Genomic DNA, 27,507 nt, shown 5'->3' with positions numbered 1-27,507 from the left:
GTATCGAAAGCCTTTCTAAAGTCCACAAAGAAACAAAATAAATTGGATTTATCATTACGACATTCCTCCGCAATGACCCTAAGTGTAACAAGGTGGTCTGTTGTTGAGTGATGCCTTCTGAAACCTGCTTGGCCTTTAGCCCGCTTACCTTCACTTTCAAGCGATATGCTTAAATTCTTTTCCAAAATACTACCATATAACATGGCTAAGAGAGGGCTGATCATAATTGTTCGATAATTAGAGGGGTTATTTGTATCCCCACTTTTAAAAATAGGGATAATGAGGCTCTCAGTCCAAGGTTTAGGGAACCCTTGCTTGACTGCTTGATTGAAAAGCTTGTGGATGTGGGGGATGAGGACATGACCTCCAATTTTTAAGATTTCCGCTTGGTAACCTTCAATGTCCTTAGCTTTCCCATTAGCGAGGCGATTAACCCCAAACTTAATGTCTTCTAAAGAGAAAACTTCTTTCGTTGTGAGAAGGGTTTCCAAATTATCCATGACATTTGGAGATTCATAAAGCTTTTTAAGATATGAATTCCAATCATGAAGAACAATTTTATTATTATCCTTAGTCTTCCTAGTTAGAATCTGCCTCCAAAATTTCTTAGGAGCTACCTTAGAGAGGTGTAAGCGATTCTCCTATCTTTGACGAATGTACTGCCTCTTTTTCCTTGTAGTTAGGGCTTTGTGTATTTTTATCTTGTCCATTTTAAGAGATTCATCAACAGCTTCCTTAATTGCTCTCCTTGCACTTTTACAATCTTTGTCATACCATGGATTATATTATTATAAAATAATATAATCAATATTATTATAATAAGAACAATAAAGATCCATTATTTATTATTTATGATAATTAATAACTATACAAATAGCAACTATATTGTTATATAATTATATATTTATGATTATTATATTAATATTATTATAATAATATAAACTCATAATATTATTATTGTTATTATTATTATTATTATTAGGCTTTAGTATTTTTAATATTTATCTTAAGGTTTGTATACATAGGATTAATTATTATCAGTATTTAGGATTATTAACAACTACATAAATATTAACAACCAGATTATTTATATATTACCGTATAAATATTAGATTATTAGATTATCATTATATTATTTAAAAATCTAATAATATAAAAGTATAAAAAAATAATAACAATTATATTGTATTATTATTATAAAAATAAAATATAATAATATTAATAATATTAATATTTGATTATAATATTGTAATAATATTATATTATTATAATAATATACCAATAAAATTATTATTATAATAACAATATAATCAATATTATTATTTATGGTAATTAATAAGTATACAAATAATAGCAACTATATTCTTATATATTTATATATTCATGATTATTATATGAATTTTATTATAATAATATAAACTTATAATAATAATAATAATAATAATAATAATAATAATAATAATAGGCATAGGCCCCCATTAGTTAGAACTCATGTGGGGAATTGTGTAAAGACCGAGGATTGGCGGAAAAATGTATGATGTATGTGGTTTTATGTTTTATCAACTATAAAGGGTTTATAATGGATTGAAGCACGATAGAAGGGTTTTAAGGTTAAGCACAATTATAACCCAAACTTAAAAGAGGGTTTTGTATATGGTGCGGAATAAGGATTTAATAATGGCTTAAACCATGGATATGAGTCTCGATATTAAAGGGAATGAAGGTTAAGGGGTGATTAAAGTCCCGATAATGAGGGTTTAGACTTTGGGTTAGTCTATTATTATGTTTCCACATGAGAGATAATGGAAAGGGCCTTAATCATTACTATTAATGAAGTTTTGACCTGGTAGGTCATATCTATCCCTGGGAAAATGGTTTATGCATAGCTTTACATGCATACTATGGGTAAAGTAGGACTAACTCTGCATCAGATATTGGACCATGATAGACCATTAATAAAACCACATATACAACCATTGTTAAATGTGGTTTAAAATGGTTGACCATGGTTGATTTTCATATTGTGACAATATTTCTCAAATCTTGTGATGTTGGACCATGGATATGAATTGCCATGGTTGATGATGGTTGAAAATTGTTTATTTTCATATTGATACAATCTTTGTTACAATGCGACGTTGGACAAAGAGACCTATTTGATTAATAAACTCAAGAAATTAATATGAAAAAGCCAAGGGAATAACATTAAACCTTATTATTAACATGCTTGACCATGGTTGGCTATGATTGACAATGGTTGACCATGATTGATATTATAAACCTAAGGGAATAGTAAACTGAAGGGATTAATACTAAAAACCCAAGTGATTTTCACTAAAACCCCAAAGGATTATGAACCCAAGGAAATAATGTTAAACCCAAGGGACTAATATTATAAACCCAACGTATATAAACCCTAAGACAAACATTATAAACATTGAAATAAACATGATCGACCATCATTGATGTTCATATTCAGAGAATCCTTATCACAATTCCATGTTGGACCATGGTCAACATCATAATAAATCATGTTTGACTCAGGAATAATAAACCCAAGCGATTGATATTATAAACCCAGGGGATTGATACTAAAACCCCAAGGCGTTATGAACCAAAGGGAATACTATTAAACAAAAGGGACTAATAATATAAACCCAAGGGAATAATAAACCTAAGTGATTGATATAACAAACCCAAAGGAATAATAAACCCAAGGGATTAATACCAAAACCCCAAGGGATTATGAACCAAAGGGAATACTATTAAACTAAAGGGACCAATAATATAAACCCAAGGGAATAGTAAACCCAAAGGAACAATAAACCCAAGGGATTATTATTTATTTTCATGGTGAGACAATCCTTGTCATTTGAGCATGCTTGGCTATGATTGACAATGGTTTACCATGATCGATATTATAAACCTAAGGGAGTAATAAACCCAAGGAATTAATATGAGAAACCCAAAGGAATAATAAAATGAAGGGATTAATACTAAGACCCCAAGGGATTATGAACCCAAGGGACTAATATTAAATCCAAGTGACTAGTATTATAAACCCAATGTATATAAACCCTACGAAAAACATTATAAACATTAAAATAAGCATGATCGACCATCATTGATTTACATATTGAGACAATTCCTATCACAATTCCATGTTGGACCATGGTCAACATTATAATAAACCATTTTTGACTCAGAATAATAAACCCAAGAAATTGATATTATAAACCCAAGACATTAATACTAAAACCCCAAGGGATTATGAACCTAAGGCAATATTATTAAACAAAAGGGACTAATGATATAAACACAAGGGAATAATGAACCCAAGGGAGTAATACCAAGGGACTAATATTATAAACCCAACATTCGTAAACCCAAATATAAATATTACAAACAGTAAAATAAACATCATTTATTTTCACGATTAGAAAATCCTTGTGACAATGTGACATTCAAGCATGGCTGACCATGGTTGGCTATGATTGACAATGGTTTACCATGATTGATATTATAAACCTAACGAAATAATAAACCCAAGGAATTAATATGAGAGACCGAAAGGAATAATAAAACGAAGGGATTAGTACTAAAACCCCAAGGGGTTATGAACCGAAGGGAATAATATTAAATCCAAGGGACTAATACTATAAACCCAACGTATATAAACCCCAAGACAAATATTACAAACATTAAAATAAACATGATCGACCATCATTGATTTTCATATTATAAACCTAAGGGAATAGTAAACCCAACTTATTTATATTAATACTAAAACCGCTAGGGATTATGAACCCAAGGGAATAATTTTTTGCCCAAGGATTTACCAATATGGTCGAGACAATTCCTATCATAATTCCATGTTGGGCCATTGTCGACATTATAACAAACCATGTCTTACTGGGGAATGATAAACCCAAGTGATTGATATTATAAACCCAAGGGATTAATACTAAAACTCCAAGCGATTATGAACCTAAGGCAATATTATTAAACAAAAGGGACCAATAATATAAAGCCAAGGAAATAATGAACCCAAGGGATTGATATAACAAACTCAAATGAATAATAAACCCAAGGGATTAACACTAAAACCTCAAGGGATTGATATAACAAACCCAAATGAATAATAAACCCAAGGGATTAACACTAAAACCTCAAGGGATTATGAACCGAAGCAATATTAATAGCTATATAAATAACTATGTAGGATTATTAATAACTATATAAATATTAACAACGAGATTATTTATATATATTATTATAGAAATATCATATTAATAATATAAGCTCCTGATATATATAAATTAATAATAATAATAATTGATAATAATATTACATTATCATTATATTATTAAAATAATATAATAATATAAAGCTATAAAAAAAATCATAACAATTATATTGTATTATTATTATAATGATAAAATATAATAATAATCATAATATCTGATTATAATATTATAATAATATTATATTATTATTATATTATTATAATAATATACAAATATAATGATTAGGCTTTAGTATTTTTAATAGTTATCTTAGGGTTTGTATACATTGGCTTTATAATATTAGTCCCTTTTGTTTATTATTACCTAAGGGTTTAATACTAAAACCCAAGCGATTGATATTATAAACCCAACGGATTAATACTAAAACCCCAAGGGATTATGAACCTAAGGCAATATTATTAAACAAAAGGGACTAATAATATAAACCGAAGGGAATAATTAACCCAAGGGATTGATATAATAAAACCAAAGGAATAATAAACCCAAGGGATTAACACTAAATCCTCAAGGGATTATGAACCCAAGGAATTATTAATATTAAAAAGTTGAAGAATGAAGAAAACTAATAATTTGATATTATAAATAATTGGAAATTAATAAAGCCAAGGGAAAAATATTAGAAACCAAAGGGATAAAAGATGGCAAGGGATTAATAGGAATTAATTTTTTAAACCCAATGAATTGATCAACCCACAAGACTATGCGATCGTGTGACTTAACCTCAATTGTCAGATTGCAGATCGAATCAGGAAGGCAAAATATCACATTGACGGGGTCATTATACAGTTTAAATCCTGCAAGCAGAAAACCCAATTACACTAAGAAACAGTGAAAAACATAGTCGAAATCATGTGTCAGACTTGAAATATTATAGGGAATGGTTTATATCCCTATCGGGTCCGTAACGATATCGGATCGGCGTATGGAAGTGGAAGGACTATGACATTGAGGTTGAGCGATATGTGATCGCGTGACCTAATCTCAACCATCGGATCATGGATCAGATCGACAGTCAGGATCTGATCGCAAATCGCAATCAGAGGAAGCAGAGATCGCAGTGCATAATGGAAAGGCTTGGAGAGCTGGAACTGATAGGCCTATAGTGGCGAATCTATAAAATTTGAGATCTGCTATATATGATTCAGAGTGGGTTTCCTATGTAATCCATATATTTGCGTTAAAGTGGATTAATGCTAAAACATACGTTAACAGTCTAATATCGCATATCGGAGTGGAAGGAGCGATGAAGATATATATATACATATGACCGTGGAAGGATCGATGGCCAATTGCGATGAGGTTAAACCTCAGGAAACATGACAAGGTTGTATGGAAGGGCGGAAAGGTATGTTTATGTGGGCATTTTCCTTTGTAAATGGTTTATAAGGAAATATGCACCAATAAGAGATTTATGTGTTAAAAACATATGTAACCAAAGTTTTTGTAAGAGGAAGGTTATATATGTGTGATTTAAGGTTTTGTAAAGGTTGTGAAGTGGTTTTAAGTCCCAATCTTTCACGAGAAGATCCTTTCTAAAGTTGTTTTACCCAATCTACAAAGTTATTTGTCACAATAAGAGATAAAACACAATTCACAATTTCTTAAGAAAGCCGAGTCACTAACATAGCACGAAATCTATTTGTCATTATCTAAATGGTCATACTCATGGCAGTGCTTCTCTTCACTCATTGCAAACACAATTAAAGATGCTAGAAAAAAGTGAAATATATTACAAATTCTTTAGAATTTTATTTTTTGTTGGAAAATTATTACCAAAATCATTCTAAAATCACCATAATTTTTATGGTTTAAAAATCCAATAAAATTAGTCTTGTCATGTATATTAGAAATTTAGAAATTTATCATATTCTAAATAATATAAAAGATATATTGTCATCTTCAACCCTCTTCGTACCACAAAGATGACAATCCTTTTATGAATTTTCGTACTACAATAGTTTCTTACAACACTATAAATAGGTATAATATTTGAATCCTTAAAAAGTGCCTTATAGTTCGTCTTCTAAGAATCCCCTATGTGAGAAAGCCTAAGTTGAGGTTGCTTTACTCACCCTTTCACTAAATGAAAATGATGCAAATACAAAAAAGTGAAAGTTGTGTCCCATGGGATACTACAAAACATATCCTCTTTGTTCTCTCTCCATCTCTCTCTCATCCACTTTGAACAAGTATGGAACAAAATACACTCGAATAAAATGAAACCCTTTTCCTCCAATGACCTAGTTATAACACCACTCAATAGCCTTCTAATGGCTAAGGTTAACTCCTTCAACTCTTAGCTAGAGTTACAATATTGACTCTTTTAGAGTCTTATTCACCATGGTCATGTTCATAGCCAATGTTCCATGAGTAACAGGGTTGAAACGAAATTCTCTTGAAATATGGTGGACAAAACTAGAAGGTCAACTTCCGCGAGGCATAACTTTCGCATAGACACTTTGTTTGAGGTATTTGTTGTGCCATTGAAAATGTATCTAAGTGTAGAATTATTATAGGTTGTCTAACACAAAAAATATTTTTCAACCGATAAAAAAATCACTAAATGCCTCAGCCTAACTATAAAACATTTTATACCAAAATCCACTATATTGGAACCGACTAGTAAAAATGGTCTCATGATATGAATCCTCCAATTTTTTGAATCTAAAAGCATCAAGACGGGTTAAAATTAACTTAATGATGTAATTCATATGGGATAATTAACTATATGAGTAGTTGTTTAAATATTATGAATAGTAGAATCCAACACTTCACCCATAATTTTAGATTCAATAGAATAAATTCTTAAAAAATCAACAAAAAGCTACTAATGTCTTTAAAGAGTAGGAAAATCATCCCTCGATAGTCCAAAAATTATAATTGTTTGCTTTCGTTGAATAAAATTTAATTTATACACATTTTTTCAGTGTTAACAATATGAATTGAATTTGGTCATCATAGAATTAAAAATAAGAGATATGAAGGGGGAACAAAGAGTTTATGATCAATAAGTAAAAGAAAATGGGATAAACATTAGTTTGGGTAATGTATAGAGTAAATAAAATGCACATAGAAATATAGTGGAATTAGATGAATTGATAGAAATTATGAGGATTTTGAGAGAATTAGTGTAGAGCTACGATGTTGATAATGAAAGGATAATAAAGGCACAATAGACGTAGAATCACATCAAGAAGATAAACTAGTTGCAAATACAGATCAAGAATTCTTAAAGCTCAAGAAATGAGAAAAAATGCATAATTTATGGAATAATGAATGACTTAAGAGGATCCAAACACTCAAGAAGTGTTAGTATCTCTCAAATATATTAGCACTTACTCATTCATTAATTTAGGAGACAATGTGCATTGAATAATTCTAGATGCATCCCAAGAGTATCTCCTATTAGGAATGAAAAGGAAAGACATGAGTTAGACAACTTCAAATGTGAAAATAGGAATTAGAGAGTACCATAAATTTCATAGCTACTATAGTGTCCACTATGCCTTATATTAAGGTCCAAAAGAGTTTTCATTATTACTTGAAATTTTATATTAGGATCTCATGGAAAACCTTTCATGGGCACATTTTATTATAATTGTACCCCTTTTCACTAGTGCATGCACTAACAAGACTTAGCCTTGGGATCATAAAATATCATCTTGTACATTGCATTCATTCTAAAATGGGGGTTTCCCGCAAAAAATGACAATAAGTATTGGTTTCTTAAATTATATTTAAGGTGTGTGGTTCATAAATTTTTATATTAGAACATATGATCTTGGGTGTTTCAGATGAGTAATCTTGACATTTTCACTATAACTATTTTTCTAATATGCTTCGTATGGTTAAATATTGAGAATATTGAATAAAATTCTTGGGGGCATTGGGTTCGAAATTTCATGTCTTGCTTCACTACACTTTTCAATATATGTTCTAACGATGATAGGGCTCCTAAATGCTTTTAATATTAGTTTCAAAGAGGTTAATCTAACACTTTAACTACGACCATTTTTCTAGGATGTTTGATATGGTGAAATTTGGATTGTATTTAGGCAAGATCTTGGAGAACACCTTATTAAAATTTCATAGTTTTGTTCACTATTTTTTCTGAGATATACTCCATGGAAGCTAGGGTGTGTGAAGGAACCTGAAATTACTTTGAAAAAAGGATCGTGAAATCACTTTCACTATAACGTTTTTCTAATATGTTCGTTCCAATGAAATATTGAGCATATTCTAGACATATCTATAGGAACATCTGGTTAAAATTTCAGACTTTTGCATATTATAATTTTGGAGATTGATCTAGATAGAATCATTATATCTTGATGTTTTCAAAGTGGAAATTGTGAGGAATCATCTCACAAGACCGTTTTTACTGGAGGGACCCACTTTGTCAAATTGTTGCTTGAAACCTTCAGAGAGAATTTTGAGACATCAAAAAATATTTTTTTGGGGTAAAATGTTTCCACTTTAGTGCGGAACCTTGTTTCCCTATTCTACACACATAGACCTATCTAACAGTGTAAGAATCACCTCAATTAGAGACTTTATGAAAAGGTTATGCCACTTGGAATTTTACCTTCCTATTTTGTTGACCATAATTTGAGAGGATGATATGTCATCCCCCATTACTCATGCAAAAGGCGCTATATATGGGACCATGATAAAGAATACTATAAAATAATCCATATGTAACTCTAGTTAAGAGTTGAAGTAGTTAAACCTAACCATAAGTAGGCTATCGAGTTGTGTTATAATTAGGTCACTAGGAGGAAAAGGGGTTCCATTCCTTTTTATCGATTTTTTCTCCATAAATGAGAAGAGTAGCAAAGAGGGATATCGAAAGAATGCACAAAGAGGTTTTTTCCATTATAGTAGCCCATATTCTAGTGGCCTTACTTATTTGTAGTTGTATCCATTTTCTATGTAGAGAAAGAGAGCATCACCTTCTAGTTGGGTTTTCTCCCAAAACAGTTTCCCAAGATATATCTTGTGTTAGTTGTCATTTTTGAGTTTCTATTTCACAATCTCTAGTTTCTAGATATTTATAATTTTAATGCACATGCAACAATAAAATAGTAATTTATATATCTAGAAGTCTAAATAGAAATTAACACTCTTAGTGTAGATATTATATTTTTAGACATAATTTTATTAGTTTTGTTGTGATGAACTCTCTAATGGAATATCCATGAAAATTTGTGGGTCATATTGATAGTAGAGAAGGTTTTTGTGGGTATATTGTGGATATTTGCAAGGGATCTAGAGTGGTTCAGCCAAAAGTCATAAATTCATAGCCATGGCCAAAGAATCTGCTAAGAACCCTCTTGATCCTACAAAGGAGAGGCATTCTTGGTTGGAAGAAAAGTTGTAGATATAACTCACAACATGAAACACTTTTCAGAATTTGGACTTTTTCCATTCGTATTGCACTTATAATTTCTTTCCGTATCTATTGAATTGATATTGGTTGTTTTATTGACATTTCAAACCACCATATTTGGTTCATCATATTTCATTAATCCTAATGACGAACCACATATGGTTTTTGGAAAAATTGATAAAAAAGCCAATATTCATGTGATGGATTCAGAAAAAAATTCTACAAATATTTATCTCCTCATGGTAGCCGTAACTAATAAGATTAAGAAGAGGGTTCTAATGCAAAGGTCTTATCAAAGTATAGTAGGTGATCAAGAAGGAAACAAGAAGAAGCCAAAGAAAGAAACTAAAAAATTCATCCTAGCTCGAGTGTCATGAACCATTCATAGTGCCCATTCAAAATGGAAGAGAAGATTGATACCAAGCCATATCAAGGTGACATTGATGCTTTGAAGCTAAATCATTGGTTGGATAATGTTATGTAACCAGCTGACAATGTTATGTAACCAAAGATAGATGAACGACTTCAAAATCAGCCTCTTCGAGTGGGAAACCTCCTTTACATTACACAATTGAATGATTCTTGGATGATACAAATGAAAAGACCTCCTTTCTATATATAGGAGTCTAAGGGGTCACAATATAATCAAAGATGACATAAAAATAATAATATAAGGGCACAACAATAACAATAGTGAGATTCCATGAGGCACAGTAATAACAATATGATGACAATGGGGGCACAACAATAACAATAATGGTTGCAATGACAATAGTAGTGGGGAATCAATAGTATTATAGGGACTTAGCATGCCCCTCTCCTTCAAAAAGGTATTTTCCTCAATGCTTGAGTAGTTCTGGATGCTTCCGTATAAAATTCTCACCCCCCCATGTGGAATCTACAGTGGGTAAGTTCTTCCACTTGATGAGATACTCTGAAATTGATCAATTTCATAGCTATCAAGTTCTTGTTTCTGTGACTGCTTCAGGTTCCAATATGACTTTTCCTTCCTCGTTAGGTTTTGGCAATATTGCTTGAATTGGGAGTTTGTCACCTATAACCTTCTTTATGCATGAAACATGGAAAACTGGGTGCACTTGACAAGCTGCAGGAAGCTCCAATTTGTATACCATAGTATCAATCTTTTGCAATGCCTTGTATGAACCATAATATTTTAGTGATAATTTATTATCCTTCTTAGCTTTCTTGAGGGACATTTGTTTATATGGTTGTATCCATAGGAATACCTAGTCAACTATATCAAAACTTCTTTCGTTGCGATGTTGATATGCTTGTTGTTTCATTATACTCTGTGCCAAAATGAGGTTATCCTTTAAGAGTTGGAGAACATGTTGTTTATGGTCGATGTGATATTCCACTGCTTGAATGTTATAATTTATCTTAAATATGATGTGATGGAAGATGGATGATATCCATAAAGTGCCATAAGTGGGGTAATTTTTGCTGGAGTATGGAAGGAAGTGTTATACCACCATTCAGTGAAAGGCAACCATTTGACCCATTGTGTCTATTTATTAGATATAAAGAAACAAAGATATCCTTCCAAACATTTGTTTACTATCTCAGTTTGCCCATCAGATTGAGGATGATAAGATGAGTTATGAGCTAATTGAGTACCAAAGCAAGAAAATAATTCTATCCAAAAATTTGCAGTCAAAATGGCATCTGTCACTTACAGTAATCTTTTGATTTCCATGTGGCTTTTGAATTATTTCCATAAATGTAGTTAAAATTGTACAGCTTTAAATGGATGTGATAATGCACAAAAGTGTCCATACTTCCTATGTCTACCAACTACCACCATGATGACACTCTTTCCTTTGGACTTGGGTAAGCCTATGATAAAATCCATTGAAACCACCTCCCAACGTTGTCTTGGAATGGATAATGGTTGTAATAGACTTGGGGTCTTAGTTATTTCAAATTTATTTTGTTGGCAAACCAAACATTCTGCCATGAAATTTTGAGTATCTTATTTAAGGCCATCACAAAAAAATTCCTTCTTAACACTGCGGTAAGTTTTTAAAAATCCTGACTGCCCTCCTAAGGGAGAGGTGTGCAATTCCATAAGAATATTTTGTTTGAGTTGGGAATTCCTACATAGGTATAAGTGATCTTTATACCATAATGAATCGGTTTTCTAGCTAAATATATCAGATGTACTGGTATTTTGTTGTAATTTTTGTATATACCATTCATCCCTTGCTTTGCTTATCCAATCTAGTTGGATAATATAAATGGCACAAAGAAATGCTACCACATCTTCAGCCTTTCTTGAGAGTGTATCTACCACAACATTTTGCTAACCTTTTTTGTTTATGATTTGAAAGTCATAATCCAACATCTTCGTGACCCATTTTTGTTGCTTTTTTGAAGATAATATTTGTTCTAAAAAGTATTTAAGACTATCATGATCCACTTTTACCTTGAAGTGTCTTCCCATTAGGTAGGGTCACCATTTGTTAGGTGCATCTAGTATTGCCAACATTTCCTTCTCATAAATAGTTTTGTGTAAATACTTTCCTTTGATTGGAAGACTTTCCAAAGAAATGGGTAATTCTTCTTGCATTAAAACAACACCAATTCAATATCCCAAGGCATCACATTCTGCAATAAATGTTTTTGTGAAGTCTGTCGTAGCTAAGCCCGATGCTTGGCACATTGCCTCTTTAAGATGTTCAAAGGGCTTCGTTGGTTCTGGAGTACATGAAAATGCATCTTTCTTCAATAATGTTGTTAGAGGTGTTGCTATTCAATCATAATTCTTAACAAACTTGTGATAATACCCTGTCAACCCAAGAAATCCTCACATATGATTTATGGATGTGGGGATTTTCCATTCCTTAATGGCTTTAATTTTTCTAGGGTCTACCTTCACACCTTCATGAGATACAATATGGCCCAGATATTCCACCTCTTGTACTCCAAAGAAATATTTGGAGATTTTCACATATAATTGTTTCTCCTCCAATAGTTTGAGCATTAACATGTTGGACATGATCCTTCCATGACTTCTTGTAGATTAGTATATCATCAAAAAATACTAACACAATTTTTCTAAGGAAGGGTTTGAAAATGGAATTCATTAAACCTTGAAATGTAGAAGGTGCACTGGTAAGGCAAAAAGTCATGACCACAAATTCATAATGACCCTCATGAGCTCTAAATTTTGTTTTCAAAATGTCTTCAGTCTTCATTCCTATTTTATGATATCCTAAACGAAGGTTGAACTTGGTGAAGTAAATTTCTCCATGCAATTCATCCAATAATTCATCAATGACATGAATGGGAAATTCATCTTTAATAGTGAGCTTGTTGAGCTCCCTATAATCTAGACACATGCGCCATGTCCCATTCTTCTTGTGCACCAATACTATTGGAGCAAAGAAAGAACTCTGACTAGGTTGAATTATACCAACCTCTGGTATTTCTGCAACCATTTGTTCAATTTCACTCTTTTGGGCATAGGGATATTTGTAAGGCCTCAAGTTTGGAGGAACACTTCATGGAATCAAATTAATAGCATGATCATGATCACCTATAGGAGGGAGGCCTTTGGGAGTCTCAAATACCTTGGAATAATTGTCTAGGAATTTTTCGAGATCCGGAGAAATAGATGATTTCGATGTGGGAACCTCTAGCGAACATAATTGTACAATTACACCTCATTGTTCTTTCTTTAGAAAACAATGTAAACTTTGAAACGGGAACTGATACTGTTACACGATTTGTAGAGATAGCGAAAAATTGACCCGATTTTGAAAAGGGGTGATGCAAAACACACATGGTTTTTTTAGAGCATACTTTTTTGCACTTTCATTTTTTTTATGTACATTGCATTTTAGAATGGTAGTGATTTTCATGCTAATTTTAAAAAATGGTTATTCTGCATCAAACCCTTTTTTCAAAAGACCTATTTTTTGACTTTAAATTTTCTAATGTATGAAATGTAAATAATTATTTCGTAAATTTAATAATTTTGGAAGTGATCTTCTTCTTCATATTTTCTAGTTTTTTTTTTTTTTTTTTTTTTTTTTGTAGTGGGGCTTTTATTGATTTGCATATTTAAAGAAGAAGGTCGATATTTTACATTTTTGATATTATACATACTTATACATCATTAATTAAATTTTCAATCCACATGAAATAATTGTCTCTAAAAAACAAATATAAAAATATATATAAAAAAGACAAAAACAAAAAATAAAAAATGTTAAAAAAAATTTATATCATAAACCATAAAAGAATTTGGAAAAAAAAACAAAATTATATATATATATATATATATATATATATATATATATATATATATATATATATATATATATATACATACAATTAAGTAAGTAAATATTGAGAAATAAAAGAAAAAATATATTAGCAAAAACTAGGAAAAAAAAATAGAAACAAACTAGTTTAAAGGAAAAAATAGAAAAATAACGAATTTTTTTTTAAAACTAGTGAAATTAATATTAAAAAAAAAAGAAAAAATTTATAAGAAAAAAAAAATCTCACAAACCATAAAGAATTTGGAAAAAAGAAACGATATATATATATATATATATATAGAGAGAGAGAGAGAGAGAGAGAGAAAGAAATAAAAAAAACATTAGAAAAAACTAGGAAAAAAAAAGTAAAAATAAAAACAAACTAGTTTAAAAAAAAAAAAAGAAATTAATGAAAAAAAATATAAAAAACTAGTAAAATTAATATTAAAAAAAAACAAAAATAAATTTAAATTATAAAAAAAAACCCAAAAAAATGGTTATTTTTTATTAGAAAAACAAAAATGCAACTATCTTTTATTAAAGATACCTATTTTATTTATAAATAAATAAATAATTTTTTTTTTAACAATCTTGTCTATTATTAAAAAAAAAAAAAAATTTAAACAATTTTTATTATTATTATTTTTTAATTTAAAAGTTCAAATTATTAAAACTACATTTTATATTTTCAAAAAAAAAAAAAAAAAATTAAACGTACATTTTATGTTAAAAAAAAAAAAAAAAAAAAAATTACATTTTTTTATACCATCTTTTTTTAATTAAAAAAAAAATTATAATGTTTTTTTTAAACAATTGTTTATTTATTTCAAAATACAAATCATAAAGAAGAATTAACTTTCTTAAAAAAAATTAATTTTTTAATTTAAAATTTAAAAAATTATTAATTTTTTTTTAATTAATATATCAAAAAAAATTAATTATAAATATGTTTGTTAAAAAAAATTTAAAAATATTATTAAACATTTTTTTTAATTTTTTATTTATTAAAAGAATTTTTTAAAAAAATATTAAATTTTTTTAATGAAATTTATGGTTTTATTATAAAAATAATAAAAAAAAATAAGGGCCCCCGGCTGCACCACCACTGGGCGGCGAGAGGGCCGTGCGTCGATTCTGGGAATCGACCCTTATATTTTTTATTATTTTTTATATAAAACCATAAATTTCATTAAAAAAATTTAATATTTTTTTTTTTAAATTCTTTTAATAAATAAAATATAAAAAAAAATGTTTAATAATATTTTTAATTCTTTTTTAACAAACATATTTATAATTAATTTTTTTTGATATATTAATTTAAAAAACAAAAATTAATAATTTTTTAAATTTTAAATTAAAAAATTAAATTTGTTTTAAGAAAATTAATTTTTTTTTTTATGATTTGTATTTTGAAATAAATAAATAATTGTTTAAAAACAAAATTTATAAAAAGAAATTAAAATTTAATTTTTATTAAAATAATTTAATAGATTTTTTTTATTAATTTTTTTTAATAAATTAAAATTTAATAATTTTTATTGATGATGATGATGATGATGATGATGATGATGTGGTGGTTAACGTCCACTGAGACCAAATTGGTCTATCGGACCTATAATTTTCTTAGTTTTTAATTATCTGGCTTTTCGTCTTTCTTGGCGAGATTGGTGTTGTAGCTTTCTTTTTTTTCTCTACGGTCTTCCAACTTCCTTTATCTTGCATCTCCTTCATCTTTTCTGGTTCTCTTTTCTGGTTCTTGAGACATTGGTGTCTCAGCTTCACGATCTATTGTGTTCGTCATTTTGAAGATTGTTGGAGAAGAAGTTTGGTCTAGGAGATCTGTTTTGTTGTTAAATGGAGATTTATTTTGTGCAGTATTCAAATCCTCATAACTGTTGGTTTGTTGGACGGGGTTTTCTCCCTGCGTGTCTTGAGAGTTGTTTCTTTCGTGCCCGATTTCTTGTGATTCAGAGTTTTCTCTAGAGTATTCTTCTCTGATGACAGTGTAGTGCTCTTTTTGTGCTCCTTCCCACCATGTAGATCTGTGGTGGTTTTTTCTGGCAGAATTTTTCTGGGAGGTTTTTAGGCAATTTTTCACTAGATGGCCTGTTTCAAAGCAAGATCGACATCTAAAGAGGACACTTTCATAATCGAGTTTCTGGTTCCACACATAGTCTTTACTTGTTAGGTTTATTTCAGCTGAGAATCCAGTGCTGAAGTCCATTTCCACACAGATGCGTGCATAGGTGGTTCTGGCGTATTCCTCTGTTTCTGGACACCTACAGTAAAATTTCCCAATTGCATTTCCAATGGATTTTAGCGAGGAGAGATTCTAGAGGTGCAAGGGTAGGCTTGGCAATCTCACCCAAACTGGTGCTAAAGTTATGACTGCTGTAGAGGGATCAAATGATGGGTTCCATGGCTTCATGAATAGGCCTGATTTTTCCCAAAACCAAGGGTCGGAATCTAGAATACATTGTCTGCTTTCAGGATTTTCAAAATCTACTATAAAGAAACCCCTAGCACAGGGGTAGATATTAATTTCATCAGAAATAATAGGCTTCGATACCTCCGAGGTCCAATTGTGGAGAGCAGTCAGCCGCGGCAAAAAACCATTGAACCGGCAGATTAGGGCACTTTCGGAAAACTTCAAAGCCTCATCGAGTGAGGCCTGTACCACCTGAACAGTGGGAGCGGGGGCTTCACTGACGATATGGGCAGGAGCTTGCCCTCCAGAAGCTGATGAGCCAACAGCTATTTTCGCGAAGCTGGAAGCCATATTTTACTTGCCCGTAGAACCGAGCCTCAGAGAAATAAGGCAGAAGATAAAATTAGATCTAGATCTAGCCGCAAAAAATTAGATCTGAAACCTAGCGGCCTAGATCTAGATCTAGCCACAAAAGATTAGATCTAGAACCCAAAATGTGCAAACAAAAATTTTCAGATGCCGGTGACTAACCAGATCCTGATCACTATCTTCGTTTTCGTCGGAGATCTCCTCAAGCGACCTGCCTTTTGTCTCCGACACTAGAAAAAGCTCAAGGCGCAGTTAATCCCGAGGCACTAGAAAAAGCTCAAGGCGCAGTTAATCGTGAGTAGCAGCAGCGCTTTGTTCCTCACTCCAAGCTGCAGATCTCGAGGAGCCGCAGAACTAAGAAGAGTTGCAGAACCTGACGAACAGACAAATAATCTAGCCGCGAGGAGCTGCGAGTAGCAGCAGAGCATGTTCCTCACTCCAAGCCGCAGATAATGGTGAGGAGCCGCAGAACTAATCTGAAGAGCTCGAGAACTAATTCGAGGACTAATCCGAAGAGCCGCAGAAAATGCGAGGAGCCACAGAATTAATTAGTTTACTCACTACTGTTTAATGAATTTTTTCTTTCAAATTAAAAAAAAAAAAAAAATTACGTTTTAAAAAAAATATATATCTTTAAATTTTTTTGTTTGTTTTTAAATAAATAATGAAAATTTACTAAAAAAATTTATTTATTTATTTATTTTTAAGTCAAAAAGACTATTTCTTGTAAGTTGAAAATGTTCTTTAATTTTTTTTATTTTTTTATATTGGAAAATACTCATATTTTTAAAATTTCGATTATTTTTTTAGTTTTTTTTTAATAATTTGAGCTTATTTTTGCCTTTTTAGTTTTTTCTAAATGTTTTTAATATTAATTTTACTAGTTTTTAATTTTATTTTTTTGTTAATTTTCTATTTTTGCTTTATCTAGTTTTTTTTTTTTTTTTTTTTGCTAGTTTTTGTTAATGATTTTTTTAATCTTTATATTTTTACTTACTTAAATTTATATATATAATTTTTTTTTTTTTTTTCCAATTTCTTTTATGGTTAAACATTATTTTTAATTTTTTTTTTATTTATATTTTGTCTCATATATATGTATTTTTACATTTATTTTTTAAGTAATCATCATTTTAATCTTAATTTCACTAGTTTTTAATTTTTTTTTGGTTAATTTTCCAGTTTTTTTTTTTTTTTTAAATCTAGTTTGTTTTTAATTTTAATTTTTTTTAGTTTTTTGTTAATGTTTTTTTAATTTTTCTATTGTTACCTACTTAATTTCATAGTTTTTTAAATGTGTTTTTTCTCTTTTCCCAAATTTTTTTATGGTTTACATATTTGTTTTTTTTTTCCCCAATTTTTTTAGATATGTTTTTTTTACTATTTATTTGTTTATAATTTGTAATTTTTTTCTAGTTTTTTAATTCTTATTTTTTATAGGTTAATTTTGTTTTCTTCTCTTTTTTTTTTTACATTTTACATTTTTATGATTGATTTTATTTTTGATGTTTGATTTTTTTTGCTTTGTGTTTTTTAGTTTTGTTTTTAGTATATATTTTTATTTATGTTTTGTTATTTTTAATTTTTAATTTTTTTTTTGTGTTTTTTCATTGTTTTAATTTTAATTTTAGTTTTTACTATTTTTTTGAAATTTTAATGCTTTTTGGGGTCATGATAAAATATTTTATGCTATTATTTTGAAATGTTGAAATTTCACCCTTGAAAAAAAAATTGTTATCCCAGCATCAACACTTTTCGTTTTGAGGGTGTTTTTTGCACAAAATTTACCATTGAGGAAAAAAAATGTTATTCGAACATCAACACTTCGTTTTGAGGGCGTTTTTTAAGAAAATTTTTGCACCAAAAATTGGTTTTCACCGTCATTTTTAAAACATGTTGAAAATTTAGCTTGGAAAAAAAAAGGTGTTATTGTAGCATCAACACTTTTCGTTTTTAGCACTATTTTTGATGTTTTTTCGGGGCTTTTTGGCTAGAATTCCCATTTTGAGTTTATAGTTCCTGTTTCAAAGTTTACATTGTTAAAATCTTTCTCATTATGTTGGAGCTAATTATCTTTCTCATTATCCCTGTTATACTGCTTAATTCAAATTCCTTTACTTCTGAAGAAAATTTCATGAAATTTTTTTGAAAATTAAAAGCTATTGTACCCAAGGATTGTAGCCATTTGACTCTTAATACAACATCAACACCACCCATTAGAATGGAAAGCATTGGAAGAAATTCAATTCCTTGTCTATATTACAATGAATAAAATTATGGGTACTTCCCGAATCAATAAACACTATTACCTTTTTCTTCATGATATGGCCTTCTATTTGGATAGTTTGAGGAGTGGTAATTACTACCAATGCATTACAAGATATGGTTGGACTCATTTATTCTTTATCTACTATTTGTTCCTGGTGTATATCCTCTTCTTTTGATGTTTCTTGTTCCTTTTCTTACTCGTATTCACATTCTATGTAAAATAATTTATTCTCAGCACACATAGGACCTTTAGTGCATTTGCTATCACAACTGTAACAAAGCCCTTTTGCTATTTTTTCCTCCAATTGTTGTGGTGTCGACCTTGTAGGTTGTGGAAGGCTAGGGGCAACAACACTTGCATCTTTATAGTTGTGAATGGTAGGCTTCCTTGTTGCCATAATTTTTCTTTCCATTTTTCTTTCCAACCTGAATTCCTTCTCCAATGAATTAGGTTCCCAAAGGTGAACATCATGTTGGATATTACCCTTTAAATTCCCTATTAACACATCAATCCTATCCTCCTTTGGAATATCTTTTACCCTTATATTCAATCTTTGGAAGTCCTCAATGTGCTCCATCATTTAACCCTTATTCTTGAGATCTATCGAGTGGCTAAAAAAAGTGTTTCTTTTTGTATCCTCATAATGTTCTATCATTTCTTTTGTAAAAATTTCCCAAGTGACAATTTGCTTATGAGAGAAAAGCCATCGATACCATAAAAACTAATTTGGTGCCAAATATAAAGTTGCAATGCATATCTTTTGTGTGTTTTGCACATTATGGAGATCGAAATATTGCTCCATCTATAGTATCCATGTTACGGTATCCTTGCCGTCAAACTTCCTCATATTGATGTTTGGAACATGGCGGGTCTTCAATCCATCGTTAGAGTCTATGAAATCATGATTTACATTTCTTTTTTTCTCCAAATGAGTTTCTTTTACTACCCTTTCACCATTAGTAAGCATTTATTGTAACAAATTTGTCAAATATATCTTAAAATATTCCATGTTTCCTTTAAGTTTTTCTTTTGTACCATCCATCTTAGCTTCCACGTATGTCTTCAAATCTTCCATGTTGCCTTCAAGTTTTTATTCTATACCATCCATCTTAGCTTCCACGCCTTCCTTTAAACCATCCATCTTAGCTTCCATGCCACCCATATTAGCTTCCACACCTTTCTTTAAACTATTCACCTTAGCTTCTGTTACTTTTGTGAGAGTGAATTTTGTTGCACTTGGTCGCGTAATTTTGATATATCATATTGCATTTCTTCCTCTTCCTCATGATTCATGTTAGATATTTTAGGTTTCTTACTAGGTGTTTCCATTTTCTTTCTTCAGGGCATCAATTAATGATAATAATGCTTCACTATTCCCTTTGAATTCCTTCAAACTAATTTTTCAAACCAAACTTATGCAAAGGTTTAAGAAAACTACACAACTTTTCTCGCTTTATAGTAGCTCGATATTGAATCTGTTGTATCTCTATAATTTTGGATCTCCAATCTCCAAAATTACATCCTTCAGTAGTCCTTTGAGTCCTCTTTCCAACCCCGCAAGTCTAATTAATATTGGATTCTCCAAGGAAGAGTTATGTCAAATCACCCACGATGGCTAGATTATAGAATGGTTCAGTAGAACAAACTTCTACGAAGTGCCACGTGTGACTGTTTTGACCTTAGTACATGAAACCGATACATAGAAATCTATAGGCCATCCTCTTTCTATAACTTTTTACAAAATTTCAATTTGATGCTCAGAGAGAAAGTTTCGACAATTTTTTCCAGGTAACTTGTTTGAGATATAATTCGGGAGCTTGCAAAAACCCTAAATTCCTTGGATCCTATCTCCAAAAATATAGTGACAAAAGATCTAAAATATAGATCCGAGTTCATCGAGATATTTTCTCAAATGGGTTTTAACTTCCGCTTCTGAAACGCCATAGAAAAAAAGTTATAGCGGAAAGGCCACGATGAACTATTTGGAGTAGCGAAGCCCTAGAATCCAAAGCTCTGATACCAGATGTTATGTAACCAGCTCACAGAATAGAAGAAAAGATAGATCAACAACTTCAAAATCAACCTCTTTGAGGGGGCAACCTCCTTTAAATTACACAAATGAATTATTCTTGGATGATAAAAATGACAAAACCTCCTTTCCATTTAGAGGAGTCTAAGGGGTCACAATATAATGGAAGCCGACATAGCAATAATAATATAAGGGCACAACAATAATAATAAGGGCCACAGTGACAACAGTAATGGGGAAATCACTAGCATTATAGGGACCTAAGGCATAAATTCGAAGTTTATTTGAGTATTCATTACATAGAGGAAGAACAAAATATTTTATTTGTCTGGCTGAAATTAGAGGGCCATGCCCTCACTTGGTGGGAAAGCCACATGAAGACCTTGAGGTTCAAAGCATATCCTTCGGAAACTAATTAGGATGACATTAATATCCTTAAAGTCACAATTTTACCCTATTAGGTACGTAGAGGACTAGTCGATCTAATGGTGCTACTTCAGGAAGAATTAGGGGCTGAGTGTATAGGAGTACACCACAAAATTTAGAAAGATAGCTATAATGTTAGATATCTCCCTAAAGAACCAAAATGTACTCCTTAAGTATCTGTTGGGTCTACACATCCATTTGTGGAAGCAAGTGATGCTATTCAAGATTAGATCAGTGGGAGAGGCTTATGTATAGGTAAAATGCCTAGAGAACATAGGTGTGAAGAGTGGGAAATCAAGTGGATGAAAACAAAAGGAGAAACAATATGCTTCTAAGCAGGGGAAGAAGAAGTGGAAAGGTGAAAAAGACAAAAATACAACATCCACAACACACTAGTGTAATGATATTAACAACCACTATAAAATTGACTTTCATACTAAGGAGAAGTGATGGAAGTTTTTGTTCGCCCAAAGGTTACACTGAGAGGAGGGGTGAATCATTATCATATCAATTTTACCATTAAAAAAAAATATTTTTAAACATTTTTTCAAAATAAAAAATATCAATTGAATGTTGTCATCATAGAATTAAATATAATAGATATGAAGGAGGAACAAAGAGTTTATAATGAATAAGAAAAATCTAATGGGATAAGCATTAGTTTGTGTAATGTAGAAGCTTATGGGATAAACATTAGTTTGTGTAATGTAGAGGCTAAATATAATGCACATAGAAGTACAGTGGAATTAGTTGAATTGTTTAGAGAAGTAGTGCAAACTAGCTGACACTTCAATTTCTCTACGCACCAAATTGAGAAAACAAGATGAAGGACCATCAGTTGATTCTACTTTGTATAAAATTCTAGTTTCTATTCCCTTGTAGCTCACTCCCACAAAACCTGACATCATGTTTGCGACTAGATTTGTTTCCATATTTATGGAATCACACGAAATTTCCCGTTGGAATGTTGCAAAAAGAATCTTAAAATATGTTGCAACATTCCAATGGGACCCTCGATTCGTAGACATCTACCGAATTGAGCGGCATGCCGCAAGGATAATGGTTATTGTTCAAGCTCATTATATTAGAGTGTTCATGGGCATTATATTGGAGTCGCCTAGGGGAGCTGAGGAATTGGATGGTTAAAAGTAGTTGGAAATTTGATAAAAAAAAAAAAATTAATTTTCTGTGGCAGTGTTTGAATTAGTGTGGACACATGAGAAGAAAGAGCGAAGATGGTCTTATCCGTCGGCGAAAGGAAAGGTTATCAAAACAAGTGGCAAAAGAAAAGATCTTCAGGAAATCTTAATTTTTCTCCATGGCTTTAGTCCTGTGTTTTTATCCGTTATTTTTAATTCTTGTTATCCTCATCATTTCCTTTGTTGGATTGTGTGAGGACGACTCGAAAAGCATGAACAAAGCAATTTTTTATAATCGAGAAATTTTATATTTTAAATATGATAGTTTAGTTTGTAGTGGTCGGGGCAGTGCATGATGTAACGGTAGGGGCAGTCGGTTTGCACGCACCCGGGTCGCGATCGAATCCTGTGGTGCTGCGCGGATAGTGCAGTATTTGTATATTGATTAATTCAGGCTTGATGTGATGGATGTGGACTTGACCATTATCAGTTCTGTTTGATATGTATATGTAATAAAAAGAAGGCCCATAATACTTTTGTAGGGAACTAGCCCCTCTCATTTTTTAATTTAACATTGCGAAACCTTAATAAATAGTAACTACCTGTTCATTTTATTATAGTATTTGCCCATGCCTTTGGAAACAAGCTCGAATCCCGAATGAAGCCAAGTTTCCTTCAGCAAAACAGCCAAGTTTGAGTTTGTCTTTTTCGACCAAGCTTGCCTCTTTCCTTGTGCTTTCGCACGTCAGCCTTACCTTGGTTATCTAGACTTGTTTAGCAAGTGGATTCTTCTAATACAAGTCTCTTTTATACCTTAGCTCAAAGAATTATAAGTTACTATAAGTTTGGTCAAATAATTACAAGTTATCATCCACGGAAGTATCATTGGGCTGCTCTAGTCTTTCCTTGCAGATCTGATTAGAAATATTCTAGAGTGCTAGAGCGACTTAATCCTCATATAAAAATGTGCTAGAGCGGCTTAATCCTCATAGAAAAATAGAAACGAGCCGGGGACTTAATCCTCATACAAAAATAGAAACGAGCCGGGGTCTTATCTCGCAGCATATTCAACGTACAAGTGTCGTTGGAAAACATGACCTAACCCTAGAAGTGTCATTAGAAAACAAGACGCACAAGTGGTCGTATTAAAATTGCTTATATATCGTAGCTAACCCTCGTCCGAAAGACAGAGCTGCGCCACCTGTCCAGATTTTTAGTATAACGGTATATAAATAGAAAACTTTTAACGTAATTCAGACTGGAACTTCTAGTACTGCACATCATACTGGCATCTTGAACATCAAATAGAAAGAAACTAGGACTGTATGAAAATATTGCAAATCCAGCGACGCCATGGATTATTAAAAGTCCATAAAAATAACTAAAATTATCATTAAATACAAACATACTCTAAAGAGAAAACTTTTAACCTAATTCAGACTAGAACCCGTTTTACAACCCATCATATTGGCATCTTAAACATTAAAAAATGAGAAACTAGGAATGTATGAAGTATTGCAAATCCACGACTCCGTGGGTTATTCAAAGTCTATAAATAAAACAAAAAATAAATCCTATTAAATGCAAACTTATTATGACTATATTAAACTCTAAATCCGGAAAAATGAAATAACGCTGGCCTCACAAGCGAATTGGAAATTTTACAAGGCATTTAACATGGAATTTTACAACACTCTGTTCCTAATTATATGCCGAATTAAATTATGTAGATGAGTTCATTGTTTATAGTAATTATGGAATTAACTATATTTATTTTAAGGTTTATAAGATTTGTTTTAGAGTTTGTATATCTTAATTTATTAATCTAATAATTTATATTCAATTATATTTATTTTAATTTTTATAATATTTATGTTAGAATATTATTCTCTAAAGTTTATAACATAAACTATATAGGTTTAATATTAATTGATATGTATTAATATTAATATTTAATAATACAATATTTTCTTAATACATGGTTAATATATTAGTATTTATTATTAAAGTTTATAATATAAATTTTATACTTACCACTTATAATATTAGGTTTGATATTAAGGTTTATAATAATAAGTTTATACTATAAGAAATATTATTTTGTCACATTATGGAGTGAGACTATACCTAAATACATATTGGAAATTTTTTAAATTAATTAAACCCTGTTTAATTAAGTATTACACCACAATTTTTTTTAGCAGAACCCAAAATAAAGAAAAATCTCATTCAAACCTTTAATTAGCTATCTTTCTAAAATAGCCGAACTATTTGCTTTACTCGGAATACAGCAAAAAACTCAAATCTTCCATGGAATCGAAAGAAATAAAACTACAGCTCATAAACCTGTTGGGTTCGATTCTTGAATTAACCGGTGCGCACCTTTACCACGCGATCACCGTTGGATCATACCCTTCACAATGAACGGATTTGATTGATCTGGAACCTAGATTAAACAACATTTGATAACTCATTGGGTCCGAAAATGAAATTAACGCACATGCATTTATGCGTGTGATATCTGTCGAATCTGCCTCCTTTAATTGAACTGCCCAGATTAATTGAGCTATTAACTCAGTTTAATAAAATGTCGTGTCCAATTTTGGATTAACCTTCGTGCTTTTTAACCATGCGATGACCGTAGATCTGTCAATCTGTTGATCGGACGACTTCTGCTCTTCTTTTGGATTTAGCATGAATTTATTAGGGTTCCGCCAAGACTTAGCCCTTACACTAATTTTAGTCCTTCTCTAAACTTTATTCACCAGGATCTCGAATACATCCATGCATAACATTCACGCGATACAGAGGAATTTAGCCTACATCTTAATTAACCAATGAAATCAATCACATAATAATAGAATACGCATAAACAAGATTTATAGCATAATTACATAATTGTGGATTATCCTAAATCCATAAGATTCTCTATAAATCACTCAAGTAATTCCTATTTGAGGATCTCTTAATCCCTAAGGTTTCTACGAGATCTACACACATTAATTATCCCTGATATTCTCACATAGTTGAGAATATTTCACAACTAAAAGCCTCACACATAGATTTCCACTCAATTTATACAAGATTCTTAAAAATAACTAAAAACATCACCCCCCTAATTCAACCAAATGTACAATAATATTCTAAGTAGGATGCTCCTGCATCAGACTCTCGATGTAGAAAAATGTCATAGACTCACCTCTATGAGGTTGGTCACTTTTCTCTAGTAATCTGACAACTATAAGTTTGAATGACTTGTTACCTCCAGGATTCCAAACTCTATTTTTCTGATGGTCCTTCAGTCTTTCTTTTCCATGCTACTGTGTTTTTGGTCTTGTCATCCATCTTTCCACTGGTCTCCAAAGTTTGAAAGAGTCTCGAACTGGTTCACCATATGCACCTATAGCTTTTCTAGGTAACTTTGTCATGCTGAGACTAGTAAGAACTAAACCTAAAATTTCATCATTATCATCACTCGAACTATCAACCAAATTCTATATATCATTGATCACATGATGGATCAATGATGATCTATTACGATTTTCTCCACCATACTCTAGGAGTAATTCCTATTTTCTAATCACATCAACATAGTTCATGTTCTCTATGGTGTCCTTTCCTTCATTTGTTACAGGTTCTCTGGTCTCAACTTCTTTGGCCTTTGGCTCTTCAGCTACTGGTTCTTTCTCTAATTGAGCTGCAAACTCAACTTCATGGAATGAAGAACAATCATCCCAATTTCCTTCAGGTTCACAAAATACTTCTGGATCATAACAATGGTCATTAGCTGTCTCTATAGCAACAAATTCCTTACCTGCATTCATAGATAAACTATTAGTTTTAAAAATACTAGACCTTTTGGTCTCTTTTGATGCTTCAAGCACCAAATTCCCACCATGGAATTTCTAGTTTTTAACAAATCCTCTTTGTTGTGACTCAATTCCTATGAGTCTCTCCTTCTCCAACAAAGCAATATATATTTGTTCAAGTTTGTTCATCAACATAGCATTCCATTTCTGTTGCAATTGATTCCACTTGTGCCGTTTCCCTATTCTCCATCCATGTCTTTTGTCTTCATTCACTTTCTCTTGAAACCATTCCTGTAGTATATTCAATTTTGCTTTCATCTTTGCACTACTTATCCTATGCAATTCATCACTCATCTAACATTTATTTGAACCTTTCCTAAGTTTCTCCATTCTAATTCTTCAAACTGAAATCTAATAAAAAATTATCTACCCTAATTAAATTCTAAAACGGACTCCTTTGTTTTTCCTTTGCTTTCACTACTCCTACGATTTTCCTTGTCATATGTCTTCTTGATCTCTCTAATAGCTTTAACTCATGAGCTGCAATCAGCCTCTACAGCAACAAGTCTCCTTCTTGCTACACATGCCTCACCAAACTTTTCTCCTCTGAACATAGTTTGTTAACATTTCTCTCGTTCTCTCCTCTAGAACCTTATGAGCACTTCTTACTATAGGTTGCTACAAATCCTCTTACCTTCCTCTATTGTTACTCTGCACAAAAGTTAATAAGACTAACATTGACAATTAATCACACTTCATGAATAATCTTCTTCTTCTATGAGACCAAATGATGGGGTGAGAATACAACTAAAAACATATCGGGAATTTTTAAAATTAATTAAACCATGTTTAATTAATTATTAGACCTAAATTTCTTTAGCGGAACCCAAAACAAAGAAAAATTTTGTTCAAACCTTTAATTTAACTATCCTTCTAAAATAGCCAAATTGTTTGCTTTACCCAGAATACGGCAAAAAACCCAAATCTTCCACAAAACCGAAAGAAATAAAACCATAGCTCATAAACTTCTTGGGTTTGATTCTTGAATTAAAT

The sequence above is a fragment of the Pinus tabuliformis genome, chromosome J (genome assembly GCF_031772625.1).
Source record: "Pinus tabuliformis cultivar Carrire ecotype Pingquan chromosome J, CPIR1, whole genome shotgun sequence".
Lineage (NCBI taxonomy): Eukaryota > Viridiplantae > Streptophyta > Pinopsida > Pinales > Pinaceae > Pinus > Pinus tabuliformis.
Note: the sequence above shows the minus strand (reverse complement) of the source record.